Consider the following 23,595-nt stretch of genomic DNA (forward strand, 5'->3'; position numbering starts at 1 on the left):
ACAATTATACAAACTAGTATCTATCAGCAGTCAGCCAACAGTTTTGATCTTTCACAGCTGCAACTCTCTCTGTCTATGACTCTGGATGGGATATTTCTCTCCTTCCTGCCCATTTCTTCCTCGTCCAATCAGAGAGCAGGCTGAAGCTGACAAAAAAAGCAGTAGCAGAGCTGCTGAACTCATTTCAAGTGCAGCAAGGAGGAGAAGAAAAAGAAGACACAGTCATGGCGTTTCAAAACGTTTTTGAAAACTTTCGAGAGGGATTGGAATTCAACAATCGATTTGAGTTGCAGATGAATGTCCGCGGAATGGTTTGTAATAGCAAATTTGATTATTTTAATTATTGTTTTCATATTCTACAAGATTATTAATTTTGTTCATGTGTAGGCCTGAAAGTAAAGTAGGCCTGTAATCCGTTTTTCGGCCTGAAAGTAAAGTAGGCCTGTAATCCATTTTTCGGCCTGAAAGTAAAGCAGGCCTATAATCCGTTTTTCGTTTTCAACCAAAAATGAAAAAACGGGTCGATGGAAAAACAAAACTATGAGCTCAGTTTTCTCGTTTTTCCAATGTCCATACAAATGAAAAATTAACTGGAAAACTGCTCGTTTTTCAACTGTTGTTTTTTTGTTTTTCATTTTTCCATTTTAAACCAAGAGCGAGACTACGGGCTCATTTTTATAATGTGTATAATCATTGAAAATGTGATGGAACACATGTCTCGTTTATAATGTTATTTTTGTTTGGTCTTAACGTGTTAAGTCAAAAGTTGACTAAAACCAATCTGCTCTGGACAGGAAGTAACATTAACGTGTCAAAATAAAAGCATGAGAGCTGTAACTGCCAGAAGAACGAGGCACTTTATTGTTTTATTTACATTGTTTGCCTGTAGCTTGTCAGCTTAGGCTAAAGTTAGCTATTTAGGGTTATATAAAGTATTTAATTATTTAATAATAATTTTAAAATCACATGAAATCTGCTGCCTATGTGTGGCAGTTATTGACTAGTTACTCTAATCTTACACCAGCCAGTAAAAAGGCATCTAACACTTGTGTTGTCTTCGGGTTAAATGTGTCATGTTTTCAAAGTTTCTTATAAGAAATTTGGGTTTCTTTCAACCAAATTAACCAAGAATAACATGCATTGTTCCCTTCCATGCTCTTCGCCAGTAAATTAATATTCACAAATTTCATACAATTTGGGGTGTTTTATTCAATTTTATAACAGTTATGGTCTTCCCGGGCGAATTTTGACCTGGTAGTGCAATAGGGCACTATTGAGCTTTACAGAAGATATATTTACAAGTATGTGCATGCACACACACACACACACACCAAGAGCCTGGGTCTGTCCAAGGTTTCTTCCTAAAAAGGGAGTGTTTCCTCACCACTGTCACATTTACGCATTTATGCATGCTCTTGAGGGGAATCACTGGAATTGTTAGGTTATTATAAATTGTTGGGTTATTATAAATTATAGAGTGTGGTCTAGACCTACTCTATCTGTAAAGTGTCCTGAGATAACTCCTGTTATGATTTGATTCTATTAATAAAATTGAATTGAATATACCAGTCTGTTATAATCCAAAACAAGTAATCGTATATCCTCATTTTACTGAGAAATTAGGTATAATTCATGTAAATGAGGTCTGTTGACCATGAACGCAAAACATAAGTGTAAAACTAACTAGAAAATTCCGGAAGAAATTTTTACAGTGTGCCTCCTACTTGGTGCACATCCGAATAACACTAGCTAAGTATTAATAGCAGTAGCTGTAGTGACATACATAAGTCACACTGTCACTGAGAGACATAGAGAGAGAATACAATTGATTAACAATAGCAATAGGGAATGGATGGATGGGCTTACAAGACACCACAAATGCATACAGGTCAAAACCAGAGTACAGCCTAGTACCACTTACCGTTTCTTTTGACATTTGAGTCTGGTTGGTTTAGGATGCTTAAAGTACTGATTATTTACATGAAGTCTGGTGGATTTAGGATGCGTATATATACTGATATATTTATATATATATATATATATATATATATATATATATATATATATATATATATATATATATATATAAAATTCTCCAGTTTTGCTTAAATTTTAAATACATACAGCGTTGTTTTAACGGTGAAGTGTTAAGTGTCTTAACCCTTCAGAGATCTTTTTAAAACATATTCAAGACATTTTTGCTTATCACACAATGCTATGAAGTAGCTAGCGCTAAACCAACCAGACTCCATTTACAAAAACAGTACTTTTAACGATTGGTTTTTGTCTTTGCCCCTTTTTTAATTATTTAATATAAACTGTCAATGTCAATTTTTAAAAACCTTGGTAAGTAACAAATAACTAGCATGTGAAGCTTAGAACAATGTATTGAACAATATATTCACCCTTATTTACATTCATTTCATCTTGGTTGCAAAAAATTATTTAATTAAGCATTTAAATATTGACAACTATATACATGAAGTAAAACATTAATTCACACAACATTCTCATATCTACAACTATATACAATGCTTGCTCCTTCACATAAATTCTCTAACATCAAAAAATGCATTACATTGTCCTATGGGGACATGCATAGATTTAAACAAAAATACAGAGCAGCACTTAAACTCACAAATATAAACACCACACATTTAACTAGGAAAGAACAACAGTACAAAAATTGCAGGGACAAACAGTGGATGTACTTCAAGTGCTTCTAAAAAGATGCACCTGAAGCGGGTTTTCATCATTCCAAAGGCACGCACAATGATTGTGCGACCTCTGGAATAATGATAATTAAACCTTTGCTCTGCCATGCCTCTCACTGGCCTCTTATATGGTGTGATAAGGGCCAGGGGTTCCTCTAGACATGGGTAGCCACCATCAGCTAGGAGGAAACACCCAGGTGGAGGGTAAGTCCCCCTAGTGTAGATGGGGCTGCATCATGCAATCTTCCTGGGTAACCCACAAAGAGAAACATTATTACAACAACTTAAACATTTGAAGCTACAACAATATATATACACAACAAGACCAACAACAAAAAGCGCCCATCAGCTACAACTGCCGGTGCTGGCTGCTGCTGTTTCTTCAAGACTGCAGACAGAAAAAAAGTTTAGATTAGTCCAGTGGTAATCCAATCTGTGCTGTAAGATGATTATTGCATCTAACGTATCTAAAACAGTTGCTGTATATTTAATATTGTATCAAGAATGTAAATTAAATGTACTTAATGTACTAGTAATGTACTTTATTATGGAACTGACCATGATAAGGTACATTAAGTTAATTTAATGTACCTTCTTGACTGTGTATGGGTGCTTACCAATGGTTCTGTTAATTGACTTTTCATATGTTGGTTACAGCGTTACAGTAGTTAAAGCGTTGCAGTAGTTAAAGGATAATTGCTAGCTGGTGACTTTGAAGTATGTTACATCTTAATAGTCATAGAAAAAAAAAATAATAATTTTATGTACTTGGATGTGTCATCTTCCACACTTATAATTATTCACCTGGGAAAAATAAAAGTGGTCCAGAGGTGCCTCATGCAGTGCAGACAGCTCGTTTGTCAGCGCGGGCCGCCAAGCAGCTCCACTCCGGCTCTCCCTACCATCACGCTCCAGAGGTAGCTGGTTGTCGTCCTCCTCCACTGGCTCTTCCAGCTCATCCCCGACACCAACAAAAATGTTGTGTAAAATTACACACACCGTCACCACCTGTGCACAAGTCAGAGCAAAAGAAGACAAGACTGTTGAGATATGAAAAACCATGAACACAGAAGATAGTGTGACTAGCAGTTGTTAAGCATTAACTGTTGTTTTGAGTAAGATATTAAGATTGGATTATGAAATTCACAACAGAAAAATTGCAGTGATTTATTGCCTTAGGGACAAACAGTGGATGTACTTCAAGTGCTTCTAAAAAGATGCACCTGAAGCGGGTTTTCATCATTCCAAAGGCACGCTCAATGATTGTGCGACCTCTGGAATGATGATAATTAAACCTTTGCTCTGCCATGCCTCTCACTGGCCTCTTATATGGTGTGATAAGGGCCAGGGGTTCCTCTAGACATGGGTAGCCACCATCGAAAAAAAATAAATAAAAAATAAACATACGGAGCTGTACAGTGTCAAAATAAGCGGTAAAAAAAACCCACAAGTATTACAATTGGCACATATGGAAAGGACGAACTATAATAAGCTAGGAGGAAATACCCAGGTGGAGGGTAAGTCCCCCTAGTGTAGATGGAGCTGCATCATGCACGCTTCCTGGGTAACCCACAAAGATGTCCATATCCAGATAGTCACAGACTGCCTGGAGTACCACGGACGGGAAGAGTTTTCTGTTATTGTAGTCGTGACCATCAGGGCTGCCAGGACATTTAATTCTGATGTGGCAGCCATCTACCGCCCCTGATGCCTTCAAGAAATGCATCTACTGCCCCTGGGGCCTTCAAAAATGCATCTACTGTCCCTGATGCCTTTTAAAAAATGCATCTACTACCCCTTCTGCCTTCAAAAAATGCTCGGTGATGAGCCAGCCGGGCAAAGCCATACCACATCCTGGTGGGAGGTTGGACATTTAATTCTGATGTGGCAGCCATCTACTGCCCCTGAAGTGCTTGTGTTTTGGTTAATTCCAAGAACCAAATGCCAAAAATGACCCTCAGTGAATGGCAGACTGAGGGTCATTTTTGGCATTTGGTTCTTAAACTCACAAATATAATCACCCCACATTTAACTAGTAAAGGACAGTACAAAATTGAAGATTAAGTTCATTGTAAAACATTAGCCTAATTTAGATAAACTGGCTCAAAAACTTGGATTCAAAAATCTTTGGGACCTTGGCAAAGCGCTTGCGTTTTGGGTAATTCCTGGCCTGCCTTTCACAGAGGGTCACACCACACATTTAACTAGGAAAGAAGAACAGTACAAAAATTGCAGGGACAAAACGTGTATGTACTTCCAAGTGCTTCTAAAAAGATGCACCTGAAGCGGGTTTTCATCATTCCAAAGGCACGCGCAATGATTGTGCGACCTCTGGAATGATGATAATTAAACCTTTGCTCTGCCATGCCTCTCACTGGCCTCTTACATGGTGTGATAAGGGCCAGGGGTTCCTCTAGACATGGGTAGCCACCATCAGCTTGGAGGAAATACCCAGGTGGAGGGTAAGTCCCCCTAGTGTAGATGGAGCTGCATCATGCATGCTTCCTGGGTAACCCACAAAGATGTCCATAAAGCAACGCTGATGGTTAAAAAATTTTTTTAGTTAATAGTTCTCCAATCACCTTTTTAGATGGAAAACACATGGGTACCGGTCTGGCTGGAGGTGGACGTTGCCATCTGATAACACAATACAAAGTTTATGAAACTTATCAACTAATTTCATACCGACAATTGTGTCAAATAATGAGCATGTGTATTCTTTATTTGCCTGTTTGTTGAAACCCGGTGGGATGATCTGGACTTGATCAGCCAGGTCTAGCCTTGTCCAACGCAGTTATTGGGCCTGCGACCTCCTCCTGATCCAAAATATTTTTCTGCTAGCCCTTGTGTTGTCCTTCGGGTCCCAGTGACCAGAAGGACAACACAAAGATTATGTACTTCCGTTTACTTTGTTGAGAATTGCTCTCTAAACAAGGGTTAATACAGCACCTTAGTTCTTGTTTGTACAGCATTTTGGTCAGCTTAAACTGTGTTTAAATGTGTTCTAGAAATAAACTTTACTTACTTACTTTACAAGAAACAGGGTTTAGAGAGCAATTCTCAACAAAGTAAAGGGAAGTACATAATCCTTGTGTGGTCCTTCGGGTCACTGGGACCCGAAGGACCACACAAGGGCTAGATGCCGAGGAAAGCCTCAGCATGTAGCAAAAAAATATTTTGGAAAAAATACAAATGTGATAAAAACTTTACTTCATATTATGTTTATTTACATTTATTATGAATACTGCTCTTGAAAGGAGGTTTGATGTTACTTACCACAAAGATGTATAAGGAAATCTGAAGAACCAAAAAAAACGTGTTATGATTATTGTTAAAAAGCATTATGAAGTGTTTCTAACTATACATTGCTATAAGCAGATTATAACACATTACAGATATGGGCTTCATAGCAAGTGTTACCAAAAAAACTAAAAGGGGTTGGGATCCCAGCCAAAAAGAACAAAAGATGGGAAAGTCACCGGGCCAACCCCTATAGGGCCGTCACACCCAGATCATGCCCCTAAACTACCTACAGAAAAACATCTAAACTATACTAAGGCGATTATAACTGGACTACCGGTGATCTCCAACCCAAACTAAAATAACAAAACCCAGCAATCTAAGACATGTTGGGGACAAAATAAAAGGCAGATTGTTATTTTCCACAGCAGAGAAAATCATGTCCTTAGAAATTGTTTAACTATCAAGTGGCTGAAACTTTTTTAGAAAATGTCTTTAGTGAATTTGGTTTTGTGTCATCAGGTTCCCAAAATACAGACACCACCACATCGACTGAGGGTTGTATTTTCATTCTGTTAGCAGACACATGAAAGAGCATCGAGGTGGCAATCATGATTTTCCTGACTGAGCTGTTGACCCTGATGACCCATGTGGCAGACCAGGCAACAGGCAAAAGATGGCCAACACTGGCAATATCCCTCTGACTTAATGCGCAGGACCGGCAAAGACAGCTTGGAACCAAATGCCAAAAATGACCCTCAATGAATGGCAGGCCAGGAATTACCCAAAACACAAGCACATCAGAATTAAATGTCCTGTTCTTCTTTCCTAGTTAAATGTGTGGTGTGACCCTCTGTGAATGGCAGACCAAGGTCCCAACATTTTTTGAAAGGAGCCAGTTTATCTAAATTAGGCTAATGTTTTACAATGCACTTAATCTTCAATTTTGTACTGTCCTTTCCTAGTTAAATGTGGGGTGTTTATTTTTGTGAGTTTAAGAACCAAATGCCAAAAATGATCCTCAGTGAATGGCAGGCCAGGAATTACCCAAAACACAAGCACTTCAGGGGCAGTAGATGGCTGCCACATCAGAATTAAATGTCCTGTTCTTCTTTCCTGCATGTTTTAATGTGTATTTAAGCATGTTTTCAACAAACTTCTGGGCCTATGATAGCCTCACATCTGTTTCTGAAGGTGACGGCAGTGAAGACTGAGCACAGTTAACATCATTAGCTTTAGGGGCTATTTAGTAATGAGATTTTATTTATAGTTTTTTTGTTTTTGTTTAAGTGTAGTAGATACAAGTTTTAAGTGTGTTTTTTGTGTATCAATTGTGGAGGAAAAAAACCCTACCTTTTTATAACGAGAGCAGGAGGGTGCATCATCGGAAATCCAGTAGCTTCTTGACCGTGGAACTCCCTGTGGTTTTGGCATCTAAAAACACATGACACATGATTTATGGAATTTAAAATATTACTTAACATTACCACTTGGTACAGATTAAAAAACACTTCATATTAAAATCAAAAAAAAATGTCAGACTGGTGGCGTTACTGACAATTCAGCGTCATATTAGCTGCAACTGGTTGTGAAGGTGTATGGATTGTTTGTCTAGACAGAAATAAACCAGTTAGCATCACAGCCATGTAACTGTAATAGCTTAACACAATGTACTGTATCACAAACATTGATTCATGTATTATGTATGTTGTCTTTTAGCCATTACCATGTAAAATGTAGGCGGAAGGAAGAACTGGCTCCCCCTGGCAGTCATCTATCTCTTCTAACCCAGAATTGAGTGATAAATTACTTCATGCTTTATGAAATGGTCAATTTTGTTATGCCAATAACATTTATAATGACCCAATTTATAAGACAACACAAGGGCTAAACCACTTGATCACTTAAATGAAAAGTCTTCTTCTTTTTTGCAACTCTGCAGACTATTCATGTGACATGGTTGACCAACTTAACTGCCATTACAGTTTTTTACAATCACTTTGGCACTAATTTCAGAACCTTGATGTAATTTTTCATAACTCTAGACACAAAACTCACAACCAATGATCAAAATGCACATTTTTCAAAACTCTAACACTTTTTTCAATTGCTTGGATACAATACACATAAACCAAAGATCACCTGTTCAATATGACACAACTTAACATCAAAGTACTACTATTTCAAAAGGTAATTCACACATTTCAGATGATTGTCTATTCATTTCATTACAATCATCTAAACATCGATCGATACAACTGCTCAAAATGATAAGTACCTGATGCATTACTCTTAATGACTAGTTGTATGGAAACAGACAAACAATATTCCATGTTTAGATCATGAAAGTTTCAAGATAACGAGATTCATTGTCACCAATTAGCATGAACCAATCAGAATACATTATCTATGGATGTAATATTTCATCATCCTTCTTTACTGTAATGTACTACTGTTTATCAGACACTGTTACTATGGTCCCATGTACTACCTTTACTGTAATGTACTACTGTTTATCAGACACTGTTACTATGGTCCCATGTACTACCTTTACTGTAATGTACTACTGTTTATCAGACACTGTTACTATGGTCCCATGTTATCTTAACATGTTAAGACCAAAATAACATTATAAACGAGACCTGTGTTCCATCAGATTTTCACTGATTATGAACGTTATAAAAATGAGCCCGTTTTCTCACTCTCCCGTTTTTTTGTTTTTGGTTTAAAACGAAAAACGGATTATACTTTAGTACCCTACCCCTGGCAACCGTGAACTTTGAGTCTAGCTGAAGCTATTTCTGGTTGAGAAGACCTTCTAGTTAGGGAGGCTTTTTCTAGGGGTGCACCGATCCGACTTTTTCAGTCCCGATACCGATGCCAGGGCTTTGTGTATCTGTCGATACCCGATACCGATCCGATACCGTTAATGAATTAATAATAAACTGTATACCTTCCACATCATACCTTCCTTCCACCATGTGGAAGAGACTAAAGGCACCAGACCTTCCTAACTAAACATTACTTTCCTAACTAAGACAAAATAACATAGATGTAATGTATTGAATTCTTATTTATTTGTTATTTAAAAAACAATTGTGCATTCAAATCGAAAATATAATGTAATCAAACTTCTTGAAATAAATTTAAATACATAATAATGGGGCATCAATAATGGGCCACCTTTATATAGGTTTATAATGGCTTATTCTACTGTCAGGACTACATAGAATATCACAAAAACATGTTAATGTCATCATGTTTACTAAAAGCTTTGATTAAGGGTTTGCTTGGCTCCACAGTTACAGAAGCTAAACTATTTGTATTGTGCAAACTGCAAAGTAGTAAAATAAACTCAAATCGAATGAATAGCCTACACATACAAACAACTTAACACCGTTTCCCTTTCAAAACTAAATAGTTGTAAGCTAGTACTGTATAACCACTACCTTGGCCACAGGTAAGTTAGGTTGTGGGGGACTGACACGGTACTCCGCTCGTCAGCCTCTCGTCGCTGTTTGAATAACGTTAGCAGGTTGGCGGGACTATTTCAGCCGAGGCAAGACATCTTAAATCCAGAGTTTTAATCATTGCTCCGAACCCGTCTTTCTCCACGGTCTGTAGCGGGACCGGAGGTGGATTGGGCTTCATAACGTTGCTCCGCTGCATGCTTGAAGTGACAGGTCTTTAACGTTAGGCGCAGTAACGTTAGCACGGCGCGAACGTTAAACGCGACGGGCAACAACCGTGGCTAAATTATGTCCGATTTGTTAGAAAGGAAAAAAACTTGGGAACGACCGGCGGCCCTCTCTTGAGCACATGTTGTTCTGGTGTATCTCCGGTCTTTCTTCATCCTCTAGCTAACTTTCTTCTAGGTTCTTGTGCAGTACCGACCGTAGCCTCTCCCAGCTTAACAGACTGTTATGCTACCTGGCTAGCTAGGCTGGCAGATGTAATGTTACCCAGCATGCCATTCGGCGGTGTAGCTACATTTGTAAATGTAAAATTATTAGTGTTAGAAACTGTTTAAGTCTCAAATTGTTATATGCTTTGGTGTTTTATCCTTTTAAGATAGTTAGTTGTGGGTTATTAATTGTTGTGTTATAAAGTTACTAGCATGAGTGAGAAGGGTACGCAGTTAACAGGGGCCCCGGTGCTGCGACGGAGCGTGAAAAAAAAACAACAACCTATTTTTGCAATATCGGGGCCGATATCCGATCTTAATATCGGATCGGTGCACCCCTAGCTTTTTCAGACGTGCTGAGTGTACCTGTGAAATTGTGTTTCTCTATATTTGCAAATATAATAAATACTCAAAGACCAAACTTTTGTTTAATTCTCAAATAGTCTTTAATTCGTCTCATATTGTGTTCATTGATGCACGATCCTACAGGTTGTCGTCGTGTCATTGGCTAAACTGATCTCTTGCCTGTCGAGTAATAGGAGCAATTACAGGTTACCTGTAATTGTTTACTATTTACTCAAATGTGTTGAGATCAATGGAGAAACCCTCGACGGCGTGCTTCTCAACAACCTGCTGTCTGTGACGTCTCGAGCCGCTCGGTGGCTTTGGAGGCAGTTACACGATAATGTAAGCAGAGTCTTCAGAAACGGCGTCGAAGAGAGACGACCAATCATCGTCGTGGTAGTGTAGGGCTGCTCCTCTGACTGGAAACCACGGATAAACGAGAGGAAGACGACACGATTAACGAGCTTATGATGCCGTGACCCCAATAGCAGGTCACTACATCATAAGGGCAGCCGGCATGGGAGCCGCACGTGAACCAGCACCCAAGCTGGCACCACACCGAAACCAGCTAGTTTGGAAGGCCACACTGAAACCAGAGGCGCGGCTGGCGCCCCACCGACACCAGAGGCGCGGCTGGCGCCCCACCGACACCAGAGGCGCGGCTGGCGCCACACCGAAACTAGAGGCGCGGCTGGCCCGAAGAACCAAGTAACCCGCACCAAATTTGGCGGCTGGCTTACACCGAAACTTCGGAGCGGCTGGGCGCCACGAGCGCTAAGTGACGGCTGTAAGCTGAGCGCGGCTGGCACCACCGAACTAAATTCGCGGCTGGCTCCACTAGAAGCGTCAGCGGCTGGCGCCCCACTGAAACTAGAGTCGCGGCTGGCCCCTCCACTGAAACTAGAGTCGCGGCTGGCGCCACACCGACACCAGAGTCGCGGCTGGCGCCCCACTGAAACTAGAGGCGCGGCTGGCGCCCCACCGAAATCGTTCACCTCACGGGAACTGGCAACATGGCCGAGACCTCACGGAAATGGCTCTTGGACAATTCGTAAATTGTGGCTTCATTTGATTTAATTGTCAATCTTAATTTTCAATAAACAAAAAAAAGATTTGTGTGTCTTTGTCTTCTCTCTGTTCACACTACAAACAACGAAAATTATGTATCTTTGCTGAAGCCAGAACTTCCTCCACAGCGCTGTGGGAATAGAGCTGGTTATGCGAGAATCCACGGCGTACCCTCGCCGACCCCTCTGGGTCTAGGCTGAACCCTAAGTGGTAGCCTGAAGTGCATCCATCCGAAAATGTCTTTCGGCTGTGGCTTGGTAGCGTTGCATTTCCCCTGGGTCATTTCCTGGTTCTCCTTCTCCATAAAAAACGTGAAATCAAGGAGAGGGTTAACTTCTACTGCTCCAGATTTCCCACCGTGGTCAGAAAGAACAGGGGAGACACTTTGGTTCTCTCACTATGACTCTATAGTCTGTACTCGCTTTGGAGCTAATCGCCATCACTCTCTCACTTCTCCCTCGCTCTACCACACACTCCCCATACACACACACACAAACACACACACACACAGACACACACACATGCTGGCTCGACGCACACACAAGTATACCATCCTGATGTGTTTCCCCTGTTCCTGATTCCTTGTGTCACCTGTCCCTTGTTTAACCTTGTTAAGCTGTGTATTTAGTCTCTGTTATGTCTTTATCTCTTGTCTGATTATTACGTTCTGTTTGCTGTTGTGTTCCCTGTCGTGTATTTCCTTGCTGTGTGTATTATTTCCTTCTAGTAAGTGAGCCAACCCAACATGTAGGAGCGGAGAGGAGACCCCGTATGTGTCGTGTACGGTCTGAAGGCTGGGACCCTGAATGACAACAAGAAGCTGCTTGGTCGCTTCTCTATCGTCATCGTGTTAAACCCACCAATAGCGCGCCAGGTGGATAAGCCAGATTGTGATTGGTCCACTGTGATGGTGTCCGGTGTGACGGAGCGAGCCAACCTGATACGGAGCGAGCCAACTCGATGTGACAGGAACCAGCGCCGCAGCTTACAACATTATTGTTAACTAATCAGGCTAATATTAGTTATTAAAATATCAGGCTACTAAAACTGAGTTGAAAATTCTTCTTTTCAAAGAGGTGTTATTAGACTATAGTGTGGTTATGCCGGTTTTATTTGGTTTTCTGCTTATTTTGTTTATGTACTGTAATGTATAAATGTTGTGTATCCATCCATTTGTTGTGAAGCACTTTGTGATTTTTATCTTTGAAATGTGCTATACAAATACATTTTACTTACTTACTAATATCTAATTAGCTAATTATTAATCTTTAATAACAATATTTGTGTTTTATTTACAGGAGAAAAAAGATGGTGACGACAATGGCCAACAGTAACTCTGTGATGACTTCCAGTAAAATATGGAGCGAGCCAACCCGATACGGGGTGACCAACCTGATGTGATGGAGCGAGCCAACCCGGTGTGATGGAGCGAGCCAACCCGATATGGAGCGAGCCAACCCGATATGGAGCGAGCCAACCCGATATGGAGCGAGACAACCCGATATGGAGCGAGCCAACCCGGTGTGACGGAGCGACCAACCCGATACGGAGCGACCAACCCGGTGCGACGGAGCGACCAACCCGATACGGAGCGACCAACCCGATACGGAGCGACCAACCCGGTGTGACGGACCAACACTCGATATTGGGAGCGACCAACACGATGCGGAGCGACCAACCCGATACGGAGCAACCAACCGGTGTGGCCGAGGCGATAACCAGTACGGAGCGAACAACCCGATACGAGGCAAACAACCGGTGTAGGTGACCAACCTAATGGGGCGACCAACCCGATACGGGCGGCACCCGGTGTGGCGGACGACCAACCCGATACGGAGCGACCAACCCGGTGTGGCCGAGCCAACCCGATACAGGCACCAACCCGGTGTGCGGAAGCGAGCCAACCGATAAGGGAGCGACCAACCTGGTGACGGGCGACAACAATTGTGACGGAGCGACCAACCCGGTGTGCGGAGCGAGCAACCCAAAGAGCACCAACCACGGACAAACCCGGTGTGGCGGCGACCAACCCGATGTGACGGAGCGACCAACCCGATGGGGGCGACCAACGGTGTGGGCACCAAATATGGAGCGCCCGTAAATTAAATTTATGTTTTTTAACAAACATTGATTTTAAAATAACAATGTTTAATAATTATTAGTACTGCTGTACATTAACAGTTTAGTCACACATTATAACCCTATATGCTAAATTAGGTATCTGGTTATGATTAAAAATGTTTTTTCAACCTGATACGGGCGACCAACCTGGAATGACGGGAGCGACCAACCCGATACGGGCGACCAACCCGTGTGGAGCGACCAACCTTGTCACGGGCAGCCAGCGAACGTGTGGGCGAGCCAACCCGATACGGAGCGACCAACCCGGTGTACGAGCGAAGCCAACCCGATACGGGCAGCGACCAACCCGGTGTGACGGCAGAGCAATCTGGAGCGACCAACCCGGTGTGACGGAGCGAACAACCCGATACGGAGCGACCAACCCCGTCGAGGCGCCAACCCGATACGGAGCGACCAACCCGATACGGGCGACCAACCCGATGTGGGAGCGACCAACCGTTACGGAGCGACCAACCCGGTGTGACGGGCGAAACCTGGTGTGACGGAGGCCGGCACGATCGGGGCGAGCCAACCCGATACGGGCGGAGCCCGTGTAGCGGAGCGACCAATCCGGTACGGATAAAAAAAATTTAATTGTTAAAGTTCTCTACATAGACATAACAAATTTGGGTAAATTGATAGTTAATTGTCATTTAAGTTTTAACAAACATTGCATTTTAAAATTAACAATGTTTAATAATTATTAGTACTGCTGTACATTAACAGTTTAGTCACACATTATAACCCTATATGCTAAATTAGGTATCTGGTTATGATTAAAAAATGTTTGTAAATCTTTAGGTTACCATTTTTAAAACATCTATAAACATTACAAACTAGCGAGCCAACCCGATACGGAGCGACCAACCTGGTGTGACGGAGCGACCAACCTGGTGTGACGGAGCGACCAACCTGGTGTGACGGAGCGAGCCAACCCGATACGGAGCGACCAACCCGATACGGAGCGACCAACCTGGTGTAGCGGACCAACCTGGTGTGGAGGCGACCAACCTGGTGTGGCGACCAACCGAATCGGAGCGACCAACCGATACGGAGCGACCAACCTGTGTGTGGCGAGCCAACCCGATGCAGACGACCAACCCGATACGGAGCGACCAACCCGATACGGAGCGACCAACCCGATGCGGGCGAGCCAACCTGGTGTAGCCGGGAGCCAACCCGATACGGAGCGACCAACCCGATGCAGACGACCAACCCGGTGCGGACGGCGCACCAATCACGGGCGACGCGATGGCGGGCAAGCCAACCCGATACGGAGCGGCCAACCTATTGTAACGGGCGACCAACCCGATACGGGCGACCAACCCGATCTGGGCGAGCCAATCCGATACGGGCAACCCGATGTGACGGAGCGACCAACCCGATGGCGAGCGAGCCAACCGATACGGAGCAACCAACCTGGTGTGATGGAGCGAGCCATCCCGATTTGGACGGAGCGACCAACCTGGTGGCGGACGGAAGCCATCCCCGATGTGGACGGAGCCAACCTGGTGTGACGGAGCGAGCCAACCCGATGTGACGGAGCGACCAACCCGGTATGGATAAAAAATTTTATTGTTAAAGTTCTCTACATAGACATAACAAATTTGGGTAAATTGATAGTTAATTGTCATTTAAGTTTTAACAAACATTGCATTTTAAAATTAACAATGTTTAATAATTATTAGTAGTGCTGTAAATTAACAGTTTAGTCACACATTATAACCCTATATGCTAAATTAGGTATCTGGTTATTATTAAAAAATGTTTGTAAATCTTTAGGTTACCATTTTTAAAACATCTATAAACATTAAACCGCCAAGATGCGCGACCAATGGTGTGACGGCGCATGTTACGCGCCGTGTGGCGAGCCAACCCGAAGGCATGGTGTGGGCGAACCGGACAGCAAAAAATGAAAAAACGGGAGGACCAACCCGAACGGGCAAATTGTAATGAAGGACAAATAACAACCTGTGTAGCACATAGGCAGCAACCCGATGTGGGCCAATGGTGTGGGGCACAACCGATGTGACGGAGCGACCAACCTGGTGTGACGGAGCGAGCCAACCCGATGTGACGGAGCGACCAACCCGGTATGGATAAAAAAAATTTAATTGTTAAAGTTCTCTACATAGACATAACAAATTTGGGTAAATTGATAGTTAATTGTCATTTAAGTTTTAACAAACATTGCATTTTAAAATTAACAATGTTTAATAATTATTAGTACTGCTGTAAATTAACAGTTTAGTCACACATTATAACCCTATATGCTAAATTAGGTATCTGGTTATGATTAAAAAATGTTTGTAAATCTTTAGGTTACCATTTTTAAAACATCTATAAACATTACAAACTAGGGTTTTTAAAAATTAAAAAAAAAAACCACCGATGCACGGGCGACCAACCTGGTGTGGACAGGCGACCAACCTGGTATTGACGGAGCGACCAACCTGGGTGTGACGGAGCGAGCCAACCCGGTGTGACGGAGTGAGCCAACCCGATACGGAGCGACCAACCCGATGTGACGGAGCGACCAACCCGATGTGACGGAGCGAGCCAACCCGATACGGAGCAACCAACCTGGTGTGATGGAGCGAGCCATCCCGATGTGACGGAGCGACCAACCTGGTGTGACGGAGCGAGCCAACCCGATGTGACGGAGCGACCAACCTGGTGTGACGGAGCGAGCCAACCCGATACGGAGCAACCAACCTGGTGTGATGGAGCGAGCCATCCCGATGTGACGGAGCGACCAACCTGGTGTGACGGAGCGAGCCATCCCGATGTGACGGAGCGACCAACCTGGTGTGACGGAGCGAGCCATCCCGATGTGACGGAGCGACCAACCTGGTGTGACGGAGCGAGCCAACCCGGTGTGACGGAGCGAGCCAACCCGATACGGAGCGACCAACCCGGTGTGACGGAGCGAGCCAACCCGATACGGAGCGACCAACCTGGTGTGACGGAGCGACCAACCCGATACGGAGCGACCAACCCGATACGGAGCGACCAACCCGATACGGAGCGAGCCAACCCGATACGGAGCGACCAACCCGATACGGAGCGACCAACCCGATACGGAGCAACCAACCCGGTGTGACGGAGCGACCAACCCGATACGGAGCGACCAACCCGGTGTGACGGAGCGACCAACCCGATGTGACGGAGCGACCAACCTGGTGTGACGGAGCGAGCCAACCCGGTGTGACGGAGCGACCAACCCGATACGGATAAAAAAAATGTAATTGTTAAAGTTCTCTACATAGACATAACAAATTTGGGTAAATTGATAGTTAATTGTCATTTAAGTTTTAAAAAACATTGCATTTTAAAATTAACAATGTTTAATAATTATTAGTATTGCTGTAAATTAACAGTTTAGTCACACATTATAACCCTATATGCTAAATTAGGTATCTGGTTATGATTAAAAAATGTTTGTTAATCTTTAGGTTACCATTTTTAAAACATCTATAAACATTACAAACTGGTTTGTTTTTAAATAAATGTATAAATGTTTATATATATATATATATATATATATATACAGTGCCTTGCGAAAGTATTCGGCCCCCTTGAACTTTTCGACCTTTTGCCACATTTCAGGCCTCAAACATAAAGATATAAAACTGTAATTTTTTGTGAAGAATCAACAACAAGTGGGACACCATCATGAAGTGGAACGAAATTTATTGGATATTTCAAACCTTTTAAACAAATAAAAAACTGAAATATTGGGCGTGCAAAATTATTCAGCCCCCTTAAGTTAATACTTTGTAGCGCCACCTTTTGCGCGATTACAGCTGTAAGTCGCTTGGGGTATGTCTCTATCAGTTTTGCACATCGAGAGACTGACATTTTTGCCCATTCCTCCTTGCAAAACAGCTCGAGCTCAGTGAGGTTGGATGGAGAGCGTTTGTGAACAGCAGTTTTCAGTTCTTTCCACAGATTCTCGATTGGATTCAGGTCTGGACTTTGACTTGGCCATTCTAACACCTGGATATGTTTATTTGTGAACCATTCCATTGTAGATTTTGCTTTATGTTTTGGATCATTGTCTTGTTGGAAGACAAATCTCCGTCCCAGTCTCAGGTCTTTTGCAGACTCCATCAGGTTTTCTTCCAGAATGGTCCTGTATTTGGCTCCATCCATCTTCCCATCAATTTTAACCATCTTCCCTGTCCCTGCTGAAGAAAAGCAGGCCCAAACCATGATGCTGCCACCACCATGTTTGACAGTGGGGATGGTGTGTTCAGGGTGATGAGCTGTGTTGCTTTTACGCCAAACATAACGTTTTTGCATTGTTGCCAAAAAGTTCGATTTTGGTTTCATCTGACCACAGCACCTTCTTCCACATGTTTGGTGTGTCTCCCAGGTGGCTTTTGGCAAACTTTTAAACGACACTTTTATGGATATCTTTAAGAAATGGCTTTCTCTTCCATAAAGGCCAGATTTGTGCAGTATACGACTGATTGTTGTCCTATGGACAGAGTCTCCCACCTCAGCTGTAGATCTCTGCAGTTCATCCAGAGTGATCATGGGCCTCTTGGCTGCATCTCTGATCAGTCTTCTCATTGTATGAGCTGAAAGTTTAGAGGGACGGCCGGGTCTTCGTAGATTTGTAGTGGTCTGACACTCCCTTCCATTTCAATATTATCGCTTGGCACAGTGCTCCTTGGGATGTTTAAAGCTTGGGAAATCTTTTTGTATCCAAATCCGGCTTTAAACTTCTCCACAACAGTATCTCGGACCTGCCTGGTGTGTTCCTTGTTCTTCATGATGCTCTCTGTGCTTTACACGGACCTCTGAGACTATCACAGAGCAGGTGCATTTATACGGAGACTTGATTACACACAGGTGGATTCTATTTATCATCATTAGTCATTTAGGTCAACATTGGATCATTCAGAGATCCTCACTGAACTTCTGGAGAGAGTTTGCTGCACTGAAAGTAAAGGGGCTGAATAATTTTGCAGCCCAATTTTTCAGTTTTTATTTGTTAAAAAAGTTTGAAATATCCAATAAATTTGTCGTCCACTTCATGATTGTGTCCCACTTGTTGTTGATTCTTCACAAAAAATTACAGTTTTATATCTTTATGTTTGAAGCCTGAAATGTGGCAAAAGGTCGAAAAGTTCAAGGGGGCCGAATACTTTCGCAAGGCACTGTATATATATATATATATATATATATATATATATATATACAGTACAGGCCAAAAGTTTGGACACACCTTCTCATTCAATGCGTTTCCTTCTTATTTTCATGACTTGAAAACATGTCTTATATTTTAGATTCTTCAAAGTAGCCACCCTTTGCTTTTTTATTAATAAGGGAAATAATTACACTAATTAACCCTGACAAAGCACACCTGTGAAGGTAAAACCATTTCAGGTGACTACCTCATGAAGCTCATTGAGAGAACACCAAGGGTTTGCGTTTGGAGTTATCAAAAAAAGCAAAGGGTGGCTACTTTGAAGAATCGAAAATATAAGACATGTTTTCAGTTATTTCACACTTTTTTGTTAAGTACATAATTCCATATGTGTTCATTCATAGTTTTGATGCCTTCAGTGAGAATCTACAATGTCAATAGTCATGAAAATAAAGGAAATGCATTGAATGAGAAGGTGTGTCCAAACTTTTGGCCACACCTAGTCCCGTAGGAATCAGAATCTCTGTGATTGGTGATTTGGGTTGTTTTGGCTATGTTGGCAATTATAAATTACACTAGAAAATTCCGGAAGAAATTTTGACAGTGTGCCTACTACTTGGTGCACATCCGAATAACACTAGCTAAGTAGATACATAGGTCACACTGTCACTGAGAGAGAGAGAGAGAGAGAGAGAGAGAGAGAGAGAGAGAGAGAGAGAGAGAGAGAGAATACGAATATGAATAGGAGTCTGATGGATTTAGGATGCTTAAAGTTCAGATTATTTACATGGAGTCTGGTGGGTTTAGGATACTTAAATTACTCATGATTTACATGGAGTCTGGTGGGTTCAGGATGCTTTACCAATCCCAGCTTGTAGGCCTGCTCATATTAAAAAATAAATATATAACTACATTACTTTAACACAACAACCTCATCACAGAGATTGCAACCATGAAAGAACAGGTATTGTGTTAATTTGCTTGTGTGTAAAATATCTTCATTGTATAATTTGAAATACTTGCTGCGTTGAAACCATCTGCATTGTTAAAAGCGCTATATAAATAAAGATGACAGTGCCAGTAGTAGTAGTTTATTAAAGTTTTGTCATATATTTTATTTTGCAGAGTGAGGAGGCCACAGCAGTTAGTTCATCCCCAGTGACAGGACACCCAGAGGCATCATCTCCTCCTGTCAAGAAGTCAGCTATGAACTGAACTGTTTGGTGAACTCTTCAAGACTCAGGGGGGAAACAAGCCTACTTTGCAGATGGTGAAGAAAGAGGTTACCTTATACAAGGCTGTGGACTGCATTTCACTGGATTCCAACCCACTTGAATGGTGGAGGACCGATAAGCCCACATATCCTCATATTGCCAAGTTAGCAAAGCACTACCTTGCTGTATTTGCTACCTCAGTCCCTAGCGAGAGAGTGTTTTCTACAGCTGGAGACATTGTAACTGCCAGCAGATCTGCCCTTTCCGTAGACAAGTTAATTTTTTTGACAAAAAACATGAAAGTTGAATGAATCTGAGCAGGCCTTCAGCCTGGAGCTGTTAATGCTGCACTTTAGACTGTTGTATAGTTCTTAAAAATCTGAGCAGGTCTAAAAACTGAAACTGTTGATACTGCACTTTACACTTTGGAAAAGTTATACATATTTTTTTAATATGAGCAGGCCTACAAGCTGGGGTTGGTAATGCTGCACTGTTATCCATAGTTATTTATTTATTTATATTTATTTATATTTTTCATTATATTTTATTATGTGATATTGGTTTGAGACTGAGTATTTTATTTAGTGGAGAACTGTGCAGCAGTATTTTATTTCTTATTCTTTTTTATTTTATATATATTTTATGCATTATATTTTATTAAAAACTGTTTAAAAAAGTGTAAACAAATTGTTAAAAAAAAGTTTATAGTAATAAACAACCTGCAGTTTAATGTTTGCATTTCTTTCCCTTACTGTACCGAAAATGAACCGAACCGTGACTTTAAAACCGAGGTACGTACCGAACCGTGATTTTTGCGTACCGTTACACCCCTACCCACAAATTACAGCCACTGGATCGTACCGTTTATGGCCCCCTAAAACTTCATGTCAACACATTTTGCGATACCTGGATGAGAAGTCACCCAGGCCTGACAATATCCATCTACGACATTCCTGGAATTGTTAGGTTGGCCCTCCCATTGGCTGGAACACCAGGCAATGTGCATAATGGCTTTAGCAGCACTGGAAGTTGGCCATATAACCGTGATAAATTGAAAGACAGTGACTTTGCACCATCTTTGATGACAGACCGGCTGCCAACACCAGTTCTTCCAGAGCAAGCTGGGACATCTGCTTCTTTGGAAGTTTCTCCAGTGCACACTGGGACTTCTGCAGTTCCTCCAGTGCAGACTGTTAGACCTCATCCAAGAGCAGAACCACGGAAGATAACAAAAGCAAACGGTAGGAAAAAATGCAAATCGGCCATCTTGACAGACACCCCCAAAAAGGAGGCTTTGGAGAGGGAGAAAGCAAAAGTTAAGAGAAAGCCAACAAAAGTTAAGAGAAAACTGACAAAGAACACACTGGAAACAAGCCAACAAACCAAAAACGAGAAGAAAAAGCATGCAGAGAAGGACAATGACTCTGAAAAAGATTTTTGCATTGTCTGTTTGGAGAGCTACTCCAGACCGAGAGAGGTGTGGCTGCAATGTTGGCAGTGCAAGGCATGGGCTCATGAAGCCTGCACTGATGGTGGTTCCATTTACATTGGCCACAATTGGGAGTCAGATGGGGAATTGTGATTACTGAAGCTATGAAATAATCAGTTTGTGTGCTTTTGGTGGTGTTATGAAATTGTTAGCCTACTGCTTGTTGCTGCAGTTGTAAACTTTTATATTTTGCCTTTTAAATATTGTTATTAAGTCAATGAACTCTGGTCTAAGATAAATAATAGATGTGACAAATGAGTGATCCCATGATTCTTTAAGTGATTTTAAATTTTAAATAATCCCTTAGGGCCTATAGAAATCAGTTTGTGGGCTTTTGACAAAGGTATTACATGGTTGTGCACTTGTTTTTTACTTTAATAACTCTGTTCTCAAATAAACCAAAAAAAAGATTTGAAAAATTATGCCAAAGTATGAGTTTTATTACATCTAAATGATTGTTGCAACTGCCCTGTTGCGGCCTCCGGCGAAACTTTGCCCGGAGCCACTATGTCGGGAGAAAAGATTGTCTCGGACGCGTGGCAGCTGATTTGCAAACAACTTAAACGTTTATTATGTTCGTAATTCTTTCTGTTACATATAATCGTCACGACCACGGTCAAAAAACTGTGTCCCTTTTACTCCCGCCAGCTCATTCATCAGAATCATTCACACACACTACCACCTGTATAGGTGACCAGCCCAAAATGGGTGGAGCTGAAACGTCACATGCTTACCCCATTCACAAAACACCTGTGACAAGCAGCCTATCATAACGTAACATAATTAATCATTCCTACGAAATATGACATAACATAAAATAACATGAATGGCTCCAACATCCCGGCCCCTAATTGCCGGCAATATATGGCAATTACAGACAATTATTATTCTAAGCAGGAGCCATCATCGGTTTAGTTCATATTTCCTAAAGTGTATAGTCCACCTTCTGGGGAGTAAGAAACTGCCATAGTCCAAAATCCAAAAAAGAAAGATACAAAAAAAAAAAAAAAAAAAAAAATCAGACAAAAATCATATAGTCCAACTCTGAGTTCTTGGAATAAAGCTTCAAAAAATGTAAAAAGGTAAATCCCAAAAATAGGTTCCTTGGAAGGGAAAGGGTAGGGAAAGATCAGCGTTGTGGTCAGTCAGAGTCAAGTCTCCAGTAGAAGGCATAGCTTGGTAATGGGTCTCTCCAGTATTTTGCTCCTGGTTTGTATCCTGACCCGTCTGACATGGCCTCTGCTGTCTGGGATCGTCTCAACTATTCTTCCCATCAGCCAGGAATTGCGTGGCGAAGTCTCGTCCACAATCAGCACTATATCGTCTGCTTTTAGATTCCTTTTCACCACGTTCCACTTTTGCCTCTCCTGCATCAGCGGAAGATATTCTCTAATCCAGCGCTTCCAGAACAGGTCAGCAAGGTACTGCACCTGTCTCCATCTTCGTCTGGAATAGCAGTCTTCTTTCCTAAACAGACCTGGTGGAAGCAGGGGTTGTCCTTTCAGCAGGAGCAGATGGTTAGGTGTGAGGGCCTCTGGATCACTAGGATCGTCTGAAACCACAGTGATGGGCCTATCATTCAGGATAGTCTCTACTTCGCAGAAGATGGTTTGCAGGCTCTCATCATCCAGGACTTGCTGCCTTACAATAGAGTAGAGGACCTTCTTGATAGTCCGGATGAGTCTCTCCCATGAGCCTCCATGGTGTGAGCCAAAGGGAGGATTAAAAATCCACCTGATGCCCTTTATCGACAGGTCCTGCTGGATCTTGTTGTGATTCAGAAGAGCAAGGGATTCTCTCAGCTCACGTTCCGCTCCCACAAAGTTTGTTCCGTTGTCAGAAACCATTTCTTTGACCTGCCCTCTTCTGCACATGAATCTTCGTAGGGCAGAGATGCAGGAATTGGTGTCCAGAGAAAAGGCCAGCTCCAGATGGACTGCCCTGCTGACAAGACAGGTGAATAAGACTCCGTACCTTTTCACCACAGTCCATCCCCTTTTTGCTTCAATCGGGCCGAAGTAGTCGACTCCCACATAGGTGAAGGGAGGGTGATCTGGGGTTATGCGATTTAAAGGCAGGTCTGACATCTTCTGCACACTAGGTTGAGCGTGCCAGCGTCTGCAGAATACGCAGTCCTTTATTATCTTTCTGGTGGCAGAATTCGCTCTAATAACCCAGTATTTCTGGCGAAGCTTTGAAAGCATTAGATTTCTCCCACCATGTGTTTGAGTAGCAGTCTGGTTAGATGGCTGGTTTTTGGTAGAATAGCAGGATGCTTGAATTCCTCAGGCATAGCCATCCTATTCAACCTTCCGCCTACTCTCAGTATTCCCTCAGAAAGA

The 23,595-nt window shown here is 42.2% G+C and overlaps 1 protein-coding gene and 1 long non-coding RNA gene across 2 annotated transcripts in view; one reads left to right on the forward strand and one right to left on the reverse strand.

Moving 5' to 3' along the window:
* Positions 1-23,595, reverse strand: part of LOC120544555 (E3 ubiquitin-protein ligase Siah2-like) — a gene marked incomplete at its 3' end in the record, with an annotated part of 540,100 nt that overhangs the window by 222,816 nt on the left and 293,689 nt on the right.
* On the forward strand, positions 15,416-21,614 carry LOC120544583. The gene is made up of 3 exons (XR_005636516.1): positions 15,416-15,485; positions 15,948-16,636; positions 19,676-21,614. It is a non-coding gene; the product is annotated as an uncharacterized LOC120544583 (long non-coding RNA).

This window comes from Perca fluviatilis, chromosome 16 (genome assembly GCF_010015445.1).
Source record: "Perca fluviatilis chromosome 16, GENO_Pfluv_1.0, whole genome shotgun sequence".
NCBI lineage: Eukaryota > Metazoa > Chordata > Actinopteri > Perciformes > Percidae > Perca > Perca fluviatilis.